Source organism: Limulus polyphemus, unplaced genomic scaffold (assembly GCF_000517525.1).
Source record: "Limulus polyphemus unplaced genomic scaffold, Limulus_polyphemus-2.1.2 Scaffold819, whole genome shotgun sequence".
In the NCBI taxonomy this organism is placed as follows: Eukaryota; Metazoa; Arthropoda; class Merostomata; order Xiphosura; family Limulidae; genus Limulus; species Limulus polyphemus.
The window spans coordinates 175,124-188,433 of record NW_013666429.1 but is presented as its reverse complement, the minus strand read 5'-3'; the positions used below and the strand labels follow the sequence as shown (position 1 = coordinate 188,433).

Genomic DNA, 13,310 nt, shown 5'->3' with positions numbered 1-13,310 from the left:
TATATATAGCCATTATTCATGAGAAACTGGAGTCGTGTTTCGTTCCTGAATATGGAACAATCATGTAAAAATGTTAGAGTAAGGAAGATTTTACCAAATAATAACTCTAACAATAAAGGATTTTTTTCATATTTTTACATTGTAAAATCCCCCCCCCAGTGGCATAGCGGTATGTCTGCGGACTTACAACACAAGAAACTGGGTTTCGATACACATGGTGGGCAGAACACAGACAGCCCATTGTGCAGCTTTGTGCTTAACTTCAAACAAATCAAAACATTATAAAATGGAATGCTGTGTGATATTGGACGTCACTATAATAGCCACAACATCTAAAAGCTACAGGTTCCATTTTTCAGAAACATAACGATTTTCATTTCTGATATTCTTACTTCTAATTTTATAGAATTCGTTTAAACCAAGCATATGATTTGAATGGCCTTTAAATAAATAAAGATTTTTAAATGGCACATTATTACTGTATTTCGTCCTGGGGATCTTTCGCACAGAAGATTTAACTATAGTGGCTAACTTATGCACAGTATATATTGCAAAGAGAGTTTTTGAGACGTTAAATACATGTTTATCTTTTGAAAGATAAGTCGTAAAGGAATATATAGAAAATTTGTGTGTAAAATAATTTATGTTTTAAAACGCTTGATAACACTTGTAAGCCTTTTTTATTTCCTGGACAGTCATAGCTCTGAAATACAAGAACATAAGTTCCTTGTGGTGCATTATTCGGGATTCTTTCGTTTTATCTATTTGTCCACGTCTATTGCATTTAGCTTGAAAATTAAAGCATCTAATCACACCAGTAAAGGTACAGCTTTAAGCGTGTGTCGTTCTCAGGTAAAACTGGAACAGCTAACGAGTAATTTAGGCAATAGTAGAGTTTCGGCTTTAATGGATTGGCTTCTGTTTGTTTCTAGGTTTCGACGACTTAGGTTTTATGCTGAAGCATAAAAACCGAAACGTCGTTTTACTCCAGAAACTGTGAATCTGAGTGTTCCTCACTTATGATCCGTGGGTGCGCTATAAGAGCGACAGTAAAATTCCACTGTTCGATTTGAATAGCCCTAGAGTTGGCGATGTTGGTATTTAATCTAGCTGTTCAAAATTACGACGGCTTGCGCGGGTAGCCTTTGCGCAACTTTTCGAAACAAATGCCCCCCACCCAGCGGCTCAGTGGTAACTCTGAAGGCTTATAACGCTAAAAACCCGGTTTCGATACCCGTGGTGAGTATAGCACAGATAGCCTATTGTGTAGCGTTGCGCTTAACTACAAACAAACAAACGAGCCTCCTATGTCGTCAAGATATAATTAAATTAGAAATCCTATATACTAAATACGTAATAAAAATCCAAAGTATTTAAAAGGGTAAATTGTTTACAGTTAAATGCGTGTCAGTTTATGTAACAAGAACTTAGGTCACGTTTTCCTACATGTTTATGTGAATAGAACGATAGAAAATAAAATAACATCGTGGCTGCATGCTCATGCTATTTTTATCTTAGTTCCGGTTATTCTCACCCCCTAAACCACGACTTTTCAGGACAAAAATCACGTTTCCTTTTGCAGCAAGTGCAGTTATTTGTGGTGGAGCAGGTGACACGAGAGGAGGGAAATCATGATTTTAACTCTGTTGCTACCCTGGTGTCACCTTTCTAAGGATGTGGGCTCTTCCTACACTAACTATCTCGTGAAAGCGAGTCAATACCATGAAACAGTTGGATAAAACTGTTTTTACTTGGGATTAGTCGCCTGAGTATCACATAAACTGATCGTAATATCGTTACTTTAAAGATATATAAGTACTTTTATTCGGACCTGTATCAGCTTTCATAAGTGTTATAACGAATATTTGTAAGTACAATATACTAATCAGAGTTTACAACAAAAATGCTGGTGTACTACCCAATATTACTGAACATACTTTAGTGAAAGTAAGGAATACGTTAACCACACTACATCTGCTATAGCCAGTACCAAAAAGGCTTTCATCCAACACCAGTTGCTCATCAGGCCAGCTGGGATACGACAGTTACAGCTCTGTTGCTTCACTGAATGTAAATAACATACAGATATGATTTAACCATCTGTAAATAATGTGACAAGAATTACACAAAGCTACAATGAGAGTGTGTGTGTGAGGTGTAATGGTGTATAATTATTTCCCTCCTGCCTCACGACCGGAACAGCGTCCTAACTTTAATAATATATGGGTTTTTATATCGCCTGATTTAAGGAAACGTTTAATACATTTTTATATGTAACTGCTCCCCAGTAGCACAGAGGTATGTCTGCGGACTTGCAACGCAAGAAACCAGGTTTCGATACCCGTGGTGGGCAGAGCACAGATAGCCCATTGTTTAGCTTTGTGCTTAACAACATTATATTGTATATAACTTACTTCTAGACAGGCCAAGGTTTGAAAAAAATAAACTTAAAAATGATCACAGAGTTGAGAATGTTTTAATTTACTGCCGCTTCGCCGTTACAGTCCTTCGAGGTCTGTATATTAATACTAAAGAAGCTGTATAACAGCGAAACATTTATAGAGTCATTATTTTTTCCCTGTCGTTCAGATACTGTCCAGTACTGTTAATTTGGCAGTATATGATCTATAGGAAGTGTGTTATGATGTATCGCGGTGTATAAGAATTTTTAATAAATATTATTTTTATTGAAATGATGTAAGTTGTATTTTTCGTATGCTTAACTTCCATTACAGTTTCGTTTTATACGTGGGAAAAAGTGGCTAAGAAAAGGTTATATCTATACTTGAAAATTGAAGTGATGTCAACTCTAGAGTAATAAAGTTGTTATTGCGGCATTCAAAGCATAGTTTCGTAATGATTTTTACATTTTCTGGCATGGAATTGAGACGCTTGACAGCCCTTAACGACCAAGCAGGAATGTAGGTGTATTCCAGATCGGTGCCAAATAGCCTAGCGTGTGAAACGTAGCATTGTAAAACATGTCGTATTGGTATTTTATTATTAATGTTGCATTTTTTAATATTTTTTTGCTGTTTTTGTTGTTGTTTTTCCATTCACGACTTGCACTCACAGACGTGTAACATTGGGTTTCTCAGGTATGTCCAGCGAGGCTTAGGTTTTCGTGTTGTTGGAATGATTATATGCTTTATTATTTTTAAGTCCAGTAAAGTAATTTTCTTTGAAAATATGTTAATCATTTTCAAGGAAACAAGTTATGATTAATAACTTGTGTAAATTAAACAAATCAGTCCCCTTGTATTATCTATAATAAGATAGGGTAGAAAATCTTAAATTTTTAGTTTTACTTAATTTTCTTATGTTTTTTGTTTTGTTTTTTTAATATCCATTTCTGATCGCTTAATCATGCATGATAATTACTGACAACACAAAATATTGTTCTACATAATATTGATTACCTTCTCTGCAGTATTTTGCTCGTGTATGTAGCCACTGGCTTAATTTGCCACTATAGCACAAGCGCCACCCCACGGGTATTTAGTGAGTGTCAACAGTTTTTTATTTATTTTTTTAGTTTATTTGAAGTTAAGCACAAAGCAACACAATGGGCTATCTGTGCTCTGCCCACCACGTGTTTTGAAACCCGGATTCTGGCGTTGTAAGTCCGCAGACATACCGCTGTGCCACTGGGAGGCGAGTGTCAACATACTTTAATCCTAAAATATAACAATGTACTTAAGTTACTCTACCTGATTGCTCATTAGTTTCTATACAGTTTGGAAGTTATCTGCTTCAGTAATGATAAAAATAGTTCAACCAATAGTATATTTTAATTGCTTTAAATACTGTAGAATTATATTTTGTGCTTTTAGATACATTTATACACATTAAATGTGAGAACTTTGTAATAGTCTCAGAAGAAAAATTTCAAAAAGATTACTTAAATATTTTTCAAAGGTGCTAAAGACGCACCTGAATACTCGTAAAATCATTAAAAAAAATAGCATCACACAACCCAGCTTCAGATACTGTACCATAAAAATATCGGCAATAAATGCCCAGAACTTTCTCAGGATTATCACACTAAGCAGTGATAGTTTCCAGTTGTGGTAATGTGTGGTTTGACGTAATTACGATTTCGCGTTCCCATCGTCTGCATTTGATCCGGAGTCGTTTTCCCACACAAATATTTGTTACATGAAAACTGTGAAAATTAACGTGGATCACGAAACATAAAAAAAAGTAATTTCTGTGTTGTACAATATACCTTATCCAAAGTTACCTGATATGATTTACACAGCATGTTAATTCTAAGTCGCCTTATAATGAAATTGTCCTATTTGGATCTTGTAAAGAAGCTTCTTATATGTCCGATTCCATCCATATACCCATACTTGTAAAAGGTTTAACGTATTTAAGGTTCGATTTTTTTCTGAGAGTTTACATTTAACTAGCAAGAGCGCACTGTGTGCCTCCAGTTGTAAACGATATACAGCAGTAGTTATATTAGTCCTCTTTCGTTGGAAAACATTTCAGATGTCCATTTCGGTGTGTTCTAGAATCCCATGGTTATCTGATCCTGTTGAAGCGACAGCACACTTGGCAAAGTTCCTTTTTTGGGATTGGCACAGCCGACTAGCCCTAGGTATTTTAGTGGATTTCCGGGTAGTTTCCTTCTTACTACAAGCTAGTGACTTAAACTCTCTAAACTCGGGTTTCCTTAAAATCGAGCTGTTTTTTCATTGTGAAATAACTCGGTATTAATCTTCGTAAGAATTTTGTCAAAAGGCCAAGAATCCCTGAAAGCACCCACAAACCGCATTAAAACAAACATGATAGCTCATCTGTTAGCAGTTGTGAAATTAATTATTGGCTTGTTGTATACGTGAATGTGTTTTTGTAACTGTTGTTGGCGGCATATGCTTTTAATACTAATAAAAGATTTGTTGATCACTACATCTAAAGAGTTTGTGTAGTTGTTAGTTACCGTGGGTTTGTGTTTTGATACTTTTATAACATTTAATTATTGGTAAATTGTTAGCATGCCCTAACTGTAAATCCGATGGTTCACGACTCGCGTCCCGGTACCGCAAAACACGCTCCGCACTTTGGGGGACTGTGTGATGGTCAGATCCCCGTATTTAACCCAAGAGTTGGCAGTGGCTTCTTCCATAGCTGCCTTCCCTCTAGTTATCAGTTCAAACTTAGGTAGGGCTCTGTAGCTTTGCGGCCCGGCATGGCAAGGTAGTTAGGGTGCTTGATTCGCAATCTGAGGGTCGAATTCCCTCCCCACCAAACATGATCGCCCTTTCAGCCGGGGGGGGGGCGTTATAATGTGCCGGTCAGTCATACTATTCGTTGATGAAAAGAGTAGCCCAAGAGTTGACGGTGGGTGGTGATGACTAGCTGCCTTGCCTCTAATGTTTCACTGCTAAATTAGGGACGGCTAGTGCAGATAGCCCTCGTGCAGCTTTGCGCGAAGATAGTAAAACAAACCTGTAAATTGGTGGTTTCATACAATATTCTCAATAATTTTAGAAGTGATTCGTGTTAATGTTCGACTGTTTATAAAATATGTTTGCATATTGTTAGTATAGTGACTGTAAATCAGATTACGAAGGTGTCATTCTTCATACCTGTACAAATTCTTGTTGATAACTTTTATTGTTTATGACTTCAGAGGTGAGCGACTATAATTGATGCCATCATTGTTGCTGAAACTTAGTACAGAAATATTAATTTTTAAAGTCGTAGCTGTTAGACGAACAAGTATGTTTTTGTGCGAGAGACTGCTGCTCGGGTTGTAAAAAAAAGAAAAAAAAAGGCTTACCTAAGAACGAACGTTTCTTGACAGTAAGACTCGACCACAAATTCGAGTAAAAACAAACCCCCTTTTCCTGTACGTTATATGTACGACAGGTGCTGAATTTGAAACCTGGAAAAGAAAACGGGGTGAGGGGAGGTTGCAGGAAATCCTCTTCCTTTTCAGGTGCTTGTCGTAAAGAAACAAGCAAACAATTACATGCGATAAAAAAAAGTGTTACCGGAATTTTAGTGTGAATAGAAAATATGAATATTTATGGGAGTTTTGAGTCTTTTGAACTCGCCATATAGTAGACTAACTTACTTTAGGCGTGTGAATAGTATTATCTACATATCACCATTGTAAGAGCCCTAACTGTATTTCTTCAGCTATGCTGAATTTCTCTTTCTCTCTTTATTGATCGGATTTTAGGTCTATTTTGAGACCTGGACGGGTCAGGTGTAGCGGAGACCTCTTCCTGCACCTTTGGTGATATATTTATATATTATTTCAATTTCGGAAAAATGCTACGCGGAGTACGTCTAGGGATCAGGGTTCATACCCTACACTAATACTCGCACTGATCCATTCTTCTCTTTTCAAGGCCATGTAGCATTTAGAGCTTTTTCCGCCACTTCTCTTAATTTGATTGTGTAAAAGTTCATCAAACAATTCCGATAGCAAAAGAAACTATTTTCACTTGATTAAATATTTAGAAGACCCCTTTTAATACCTTAACCTAAATGATATATTTATGTGCTAGCTAAAGGTGGTCTTTTTGTTGACATATATTAAATGGAAGAGATACTTTGCGCTATTATTATCCTACATAATATAACGTACTGTGGAACATAATAAAGGTGGTCTTTTTGTTGACATATATTAATTATTAAATGGAAGAGATACTTTGCGCTATTATTATCCTACATAATATAACGTACTGTGGAACATAATAATTCGTTCTTATAAAGGTTTTTCTTGAAATATTTAAGCTAACTATCTGAGACATTGTCATAAAGTAGCTGTGTGTTTCCGTAATTGTGTAAGAAAACTGAACTTGTGAATCCGGGTACTTTGTAAGCTGCCATGAGGATAAGAGATCTGTATTTTTTGTAGTTCTTCAATGGGTTTTGATGCAATATTAATCTATGCTGGTCAAGGGTATTGTGGACATATGTGTGTGTGTGTTTGGTATATTTTCACCCCCCGTGACTGTGTTTCTTTGAGGGTCAAAGGTCAATGTCACAGCAAAGGTCAAGTCTTTCTTTTATTTTCTAATCCCTATTTGTTAACACAGGGAATGATTTATCACACCATTTTCGGTGATCGGATTTTCATGAAACTCGGTGGACATACGTAGAATCTTATTCTTCATTGTCATACCAAAAATGGTCCGTGTCTGTTGCTAACGGCATAAATATGATCAACGCTGCGTGGCGGAGGGTATGCGCTCTAATGAGTACCCCTCTAGTTTGATAATGTTTCGCTCGCCACCACACTTTAGTTCTGATTTAGTTTATATATTTGTTCCACGTTAATTTAGCTATGCTGATGAACGTTTTGAAAAGTTGAAACTGCAACCCACAGTTGAGAGTGCAACCAATCAAAGAATACGTTAAACCTCTACGTCACAGATTATATTTTCGACTTTACCTTTGGCGAAAAGAAAAGAAATCTGTTACATGATCATTAAACAGTTGGTTAGCTTTATAATATCGAATAAAAACTTAGGGGCAATACCAGGAAATTATTCACACACCTAAATTTATTTAGGTTACTATAATCTGAGCTAGAAAGGACGAAAAACAAACAAACCCCATAAAATATTAATATATACATATCCTCATTATAAAAGGCCTAACTGTATTTCTTTGGTTTGCTTACTGAAGCTGTGCTGATGAGCCTTGAATATGTGAAACTGCAATCCACAACAAGGGTGTGGCCAATCAAAGAATGTATTAGACCTCTGAGTCACAGATTATATTTTCAATTTTACCAGGTGGTTAGGACGCTCGACTCGCAATCTGAGAGTCGCGGATTGGAATCCCCATCCTACCAAACAGGCTCGCCCTTTCAGCCGTGATAAAGTGACGGTTAGTCCCACTATTCGTTAGTAAAAGAGTAGCCCAAGAGTTAGCCGTCTAGTCTTTCACTGCTAAATTACGGACGGCTAGCGCAGATAGCCCTTGTGTAGCTTTGCGCGAAATTCAAAACAAACCAAACCTTTGGTGAAAAGAAATCTTTAATATAATCAGAAAATATGAATGTAACTTTCTTCTAAAGCAACGATGATAAGTTGCTAACTTAATTACGTTGCTAACGTAATTTGAACGTAATGTGTAGAATCTTTTATATAGAGTTGTCAGTGCTAATAAATAATTTTGGGAGTAAAATCAAAAGAATTAGTTAATTGCTGTAACTTTTTCTTGCATAAACTCCTGCTTAACTTTGGAAAATGGCAAAACAACCCATTATTTACTGTAAACTTTCCGTGCTTAAACTCCTGCATAACTGGGGAAAAAGACAAACAACTCGTATTAGTTACCGTAGCCCTTCGGTGCTTAAACTCCTGCATAACTTGGGAAAGGGGTAAAACAACCCATTAGTTACCGTAGGCTTTCGGTGCTTGAACTCCTGCATAACTTTGGAAAAGGGCTAAAACAACCCATTAGTTACGTAGCCTTTCGGTGCTTAAACTCCTGCATAACTTTGGAAAAGGGCAAACAACTCGTATTAGTTGACGTAGCCTTTCGGTGCTTAAACTCCTGCATAACTTGGGAAAAGGGCAAACAACTCGTATTAGTTGACGTAGCCTTTCGGTGCTTAAACTCCTGCATAACTTGAGAAAGGGGTAAAACAGCCCATTAGTTACCATAACCTTTCGGTGCTTAAACTCCTGCATAACTTCCGAAAAGGACAAAACAACCCATTAGTTACTGTAGCCTTACCGTGCTTAAACTCCTGCATAACTTTGGAAAAGGACAAAACAACTTATTAGTTACTGTAACCTTTCCATGCTTAAAATCCTGTTTATTTTTGCAACACTGTGTGTAATAACTGTAGTATTCGGAACAGCGTGTAGATTAGTGTTGGTGCCAATTTTTGAAACGTACGTGTGCGAGGTTAACTCTGACGAAGAGACCTGTCTTTAAATAATGTTCAAATAAAACCCCAAACTGAGCATGTGAAATGAATTCATTAAGGTCGTTTCCGTTGGGATATGTGATCTTCAGTAAGTTATCGCTTGGAGAGATACAGCCAAAAACGAAGAAGAAAGAAACAGTTGAGGTCTCACTTATTTGGAGCGCTATTAAATAAACGAATTTATTATTTTAAACTAAAGTTGTCATCAGTTTTTAATATATAAACTGTATATGGCATAATTCGTGGTTCCCGGCTTTTTTTTATGTCACGTATCCCCATTTAGACCCTTGAGCCAGTGGCGTACGCCTAATGCATATAATTTGTTTAAAAAAAAACTAGGCTGTGGTTTATATTATTTAAAAGGTAAATCAAAAGAAATAATTATACAGCGAGTCAGCAATATACGAACACTGAGTGCTGGCTTGTGGAATACTTTGGTAACGCACCGAGACTGCTCTTTGATTTTTGAGGCGTAGGGATTATATTATTTTAAATGTTTTTTCAAAGGTTCTCGCATACCTCCAGGGGTACGCGTACGACAGGTTGAGAGCAACTGATATATATACTGTATACTTCACTTTCAGGTCTACTATGGAGTTTTATGTGGCTTATAGTACTGAAATTCGGGGTTCGATTTCTGCGGTGGACACACAAAGATAGTTTGTGCAACTTTATGCTTAACTACAAACAAACGTTTTTTGTTTTGTTTTTCAATGTGAACACCGTGGTTTCTAGAATGTTACAATAAATAACTTTTGTTTGCGAACTTTAATTACCTCTCTGATTTCTACTTTCTAATTGTTAATAAAAAAATGAGCAAGCACACAACGTGTACGTTGTCACGTGCGTGCAATAAACTACCATGCTAATGTAAAAATGCTGTCAATTCAAAAACCAACCACCATGTGTTAGTGCATGCACCATTCTCTTGATACACGCGTTTGTTGAGTGCATTTTCAATACGTCGTTAAAAAACTTCATTATATGATTCAGCGAGAAGCTACGTAAAAAGGTCAGTGAATAAATAGCATAAAATAGATAAGGCTATAAAAACTTCTATGAAGTCAACAAGACAGCCCTAGATGAGGAGAATAAATTATAGTTTATGACGTATAGACTAGTTCATCTGCAACCATCAGTGAACTTGGAATGTTTAGTTCATGCCATGTCTTCTGGACCCGCGATCTGATACTGGTTGTACTTGCAAATTTGGGTTAATGCCTCATGTTTTAACGACTAACCTGTTACTAGATAGTGTTGTTCGCGCAGAATTGAATTAAAATAACTTACCGTATTATGTTTTGACCATCACCGGTGAAGGTGGTGTAGACTTGGACGTAAAATATGTTCATGCTACAGTAGTTAATGTTTATCAATAACTCGTTACTTTAAAATGGTTCGTGAAGAATATGACTTGTATTTAGTTCGGGTCTTAAGTTTCAGCTGTTACTAGACAGGACATTTCTGCTCAGAATTGAGTGAAATAAGTTAATGCCTAACATTTTCACCACTTTCCTATTGTTAGCCAAGGTGGTTACATCGGAAAAACATGTGCACGTGCGATTACCGACGGCCAGTTTCACGAGCTGACACGTGAGAAAAGTCTCCGTGCAATAAAATCCGAAATTTGAAAAGTAAACGTTAAATAGAAACGGTTGAAAAATATATTTAATTAGATATACTGAAGGCCAGGTTTATTTTTAGTTTCACTTGAAATACATAGCTTACCCTGATTGGAAGTTATTATTATATTTACTTTACATATCTTAGTTCCTTTCAAAACGTACCTATTTCTTTTTAGTGGGTAAGTCACCCATGATGAATTTTATATGAAGTAACTAGAATATGCACTTTTGTTTCCACTCGTAATTCTGAAATTGTCGGGTTTACAGCGTATAATAATAATGTTGGTCGTAATTCATTTATTTTATATGTGGTTTTATGGTGACTATTATTATCATAAGTAGCCTGTATGGCTATATGTTGAGTAACTATATTGATCGTAGACAGACTGTCGAGTTCTTAAACGCCTAAAATGGTGGAGCAATAACACGTTTTAGTCCTCATAAAAAAGTTACAAATTATTTTTTAACGCGTGTGTATGTATGTATGTATATATATATATATTTGTTTATTAATTCTTTTAACAACGTGAATAAGGATTTGGAATTACTCGTGTCTTAAAAATAACATTCCGGTTCTATCTTGTCCGCCTTAAAATGTCTGCACAAAAGGTCTTTCGTGCAATATCAGGACTCATCATACATACAAACAATTTTCTTTAGCTAAATTTCACGTTCGTATTAGCTGATAGTTTTTGTTTTGTTTTTTCGTACTTTTTTAATATTTTGTGAAATAATAGTCACTTCATAATTTTAAGAAATTCCAGTTTGTTGTATTGAGATAGAAGTTATTCTGTGAGGGTTGTAAATGAAATCGAAACTGCTGTGTTAAAAAACATTCCTGGAATTAAGGCACTTCTTTTAAGAACAGGTGTGATTAAGGACACCCAACTTTTCAAAAAGTTTAAAAATAACACGTAAAGAAAACTAGAAACTAAATAAATGTAAGAATATTGTTATGTTACCGCTGATTTTTATTATCATAAAACCTACGTGAGTTTTGTCGTGATAAGCCTACAGATGGATATTAGGGTTTTGCTTGTGAGGTTTTACTTTAAAAGTAGTGAGATCAAAAGGTAAGGTCGTAATTTGTGTATCTGTTAAGCACGACTGCTGTGTGTCTGTAGCTAGACAAATTAGTGATTTGGCCAAATAGATCGGGTTGGGTATATGTTCATAGAAATTATTGAGGTATTGTCTTACAGAGTTTGTGTACAATTCGGAATAAGAAGTTTCTTGCCTTTCTAATAGTCGTATTTTTATTATTTTATCGTAAATGATTCGTGTTTTTTTATGTATTTTTCTTGTACAACTACGATTTTCAAAATTTAAAGATATTGATCACTAACTTTTTTGTACTGATTAAAATTAGTTGTTACCCTCGGCGAGTTTCCCGTGGCGCTGCGGTCGTATGATATCGAATAGTTTCCCAAAGAAAATTTCATGTTTGTGAAGCATGCAAGGTAACGAGTAGTATCATTAAATTTAACAGTTGCAAGTATATTCACAAAATTTTGATGAAATCCAAAAACAAACGGGAAATTATATAGGATTCATCAAGCTAAGTACGAGCACAAAGGGGTATCATCGTATGTTTTTAATATATATATATATATATATAATGTATGTCTGTATATATACATATATCATTTTCTAAGATTCTAACCAAGAAATGTATATGCGATAAATGTTATAACTAAAGCCAATGATGTCAATAGTTGGCAGTTCACACATAAGGAGTGGTGCCGGAAGTGGAACAAACCACTAGCTAACTGTTTTGCATGCTAGTTGTCCGACTGCATGGAGACTGTTTTCGTAGAAACTCTTATCATGCAATTAGAATATTCTGGTATGTGAGATAGTGAAAGTGCCAGGATGTGATGAGTCTGATTGGTTGCACTTTAGGCGCCAACACGCGCGCGTGCTTTCTTGTTCAAGAAAGATTCATCTGGACAGTAGAGATGAAAAGCCGTGCGTGAGCGAGTTCTCTGTTCTGATAAGTTGGCCAGTTTAATGAATGTTTTTACCAACTTTTTATGTTAGTTTGAAAAAATATATAATGAACAGCCCTGTCATTTTTTATTGGTCTTATCAGTCAACATTTGGAGCTGAAATTTTCCGTTATCTTCATAACTGTTAATAAATTCATCAACTTCTCAACCATCAATAACCATAATTTGCTCATAAATCTTCTTCAGTCACCTTTGTTGTTATTCAGCAACAGATAATGTTCACTCTTATCCACTGTCTTATGTCTTCAATTTTCATAAAGAATTCTGGGTATTTTAGTTAGTTGTGGTCTGCTAATTAAGTTGTACACTTGCTTATCTAATGAACAATTTATTATAAAATACGAGTACTATATTCGTGACCAGACAGTAGACATTTCAGTGCTGTGACCAGAGTTCTATAAGATCAATGGTCAAGATATGGTACAAATTGATAATATATCCTGTGGTTCAGTTTCTCACATTTCAAAGTAATCTTTTATTTATTAAAGCTATAATACGGGTACCATGCCCCTCACCTGGATATAATCACCTACTGAGGAACAGGAAGATACTAGCTGGGACAGTGTTTGGTGAAGTGACTAATACCCATAGTAGTCCAGGCTTGGATATGAAGTGATCTTGCTAGACACATTGTGGGTTCTCATTCTTCCCACCAATTCCCAGGGATGAACCAGTACCACAAATGTTGCCACTGGTTACAAAACCCTTAGGCCTTCTTAGATCCAAAAATTTGGAAAGGAAGTCACCAGTGGAAGGTTGTTCATTCAG

At 35.9% G+C, this 13,310-nt stretch overlaps 1 protein-coding gene and 1 long non-coding RNA gene across 4 annotated transcripts in view; one reads left to right on the top strand and one right to left on the bottom strand.

Moving 5' to 3' along the window:
• LOC111086070 overlaps positions 1 to 10,420 on the bottom strand; it is a 19,428-nt gene extending 9,008 nt beyond the window's left edge. For both annotated transcript variants that reach the window (XR_002610830.1, XR_002610828.1), the window contains exon 1: positions 10,199 to 10,420. This is a non-coding gene — a long non-coding RNA (uncharacterized LOC111086070). The remainder of the gene's footprint in view (positions 1 to 10,198) is intronic.
• The window catches only part of LOC106460708 (ATP-dependent RNA helicase HAS1-like), an 87,171-nt gene that overhangs the window by 58,709 nt on the left and 15,152 nt on the right, over positions 1 to 13,310 (top strand). The gene's annotated exons all lie outside the window — the stretch shown is intronic.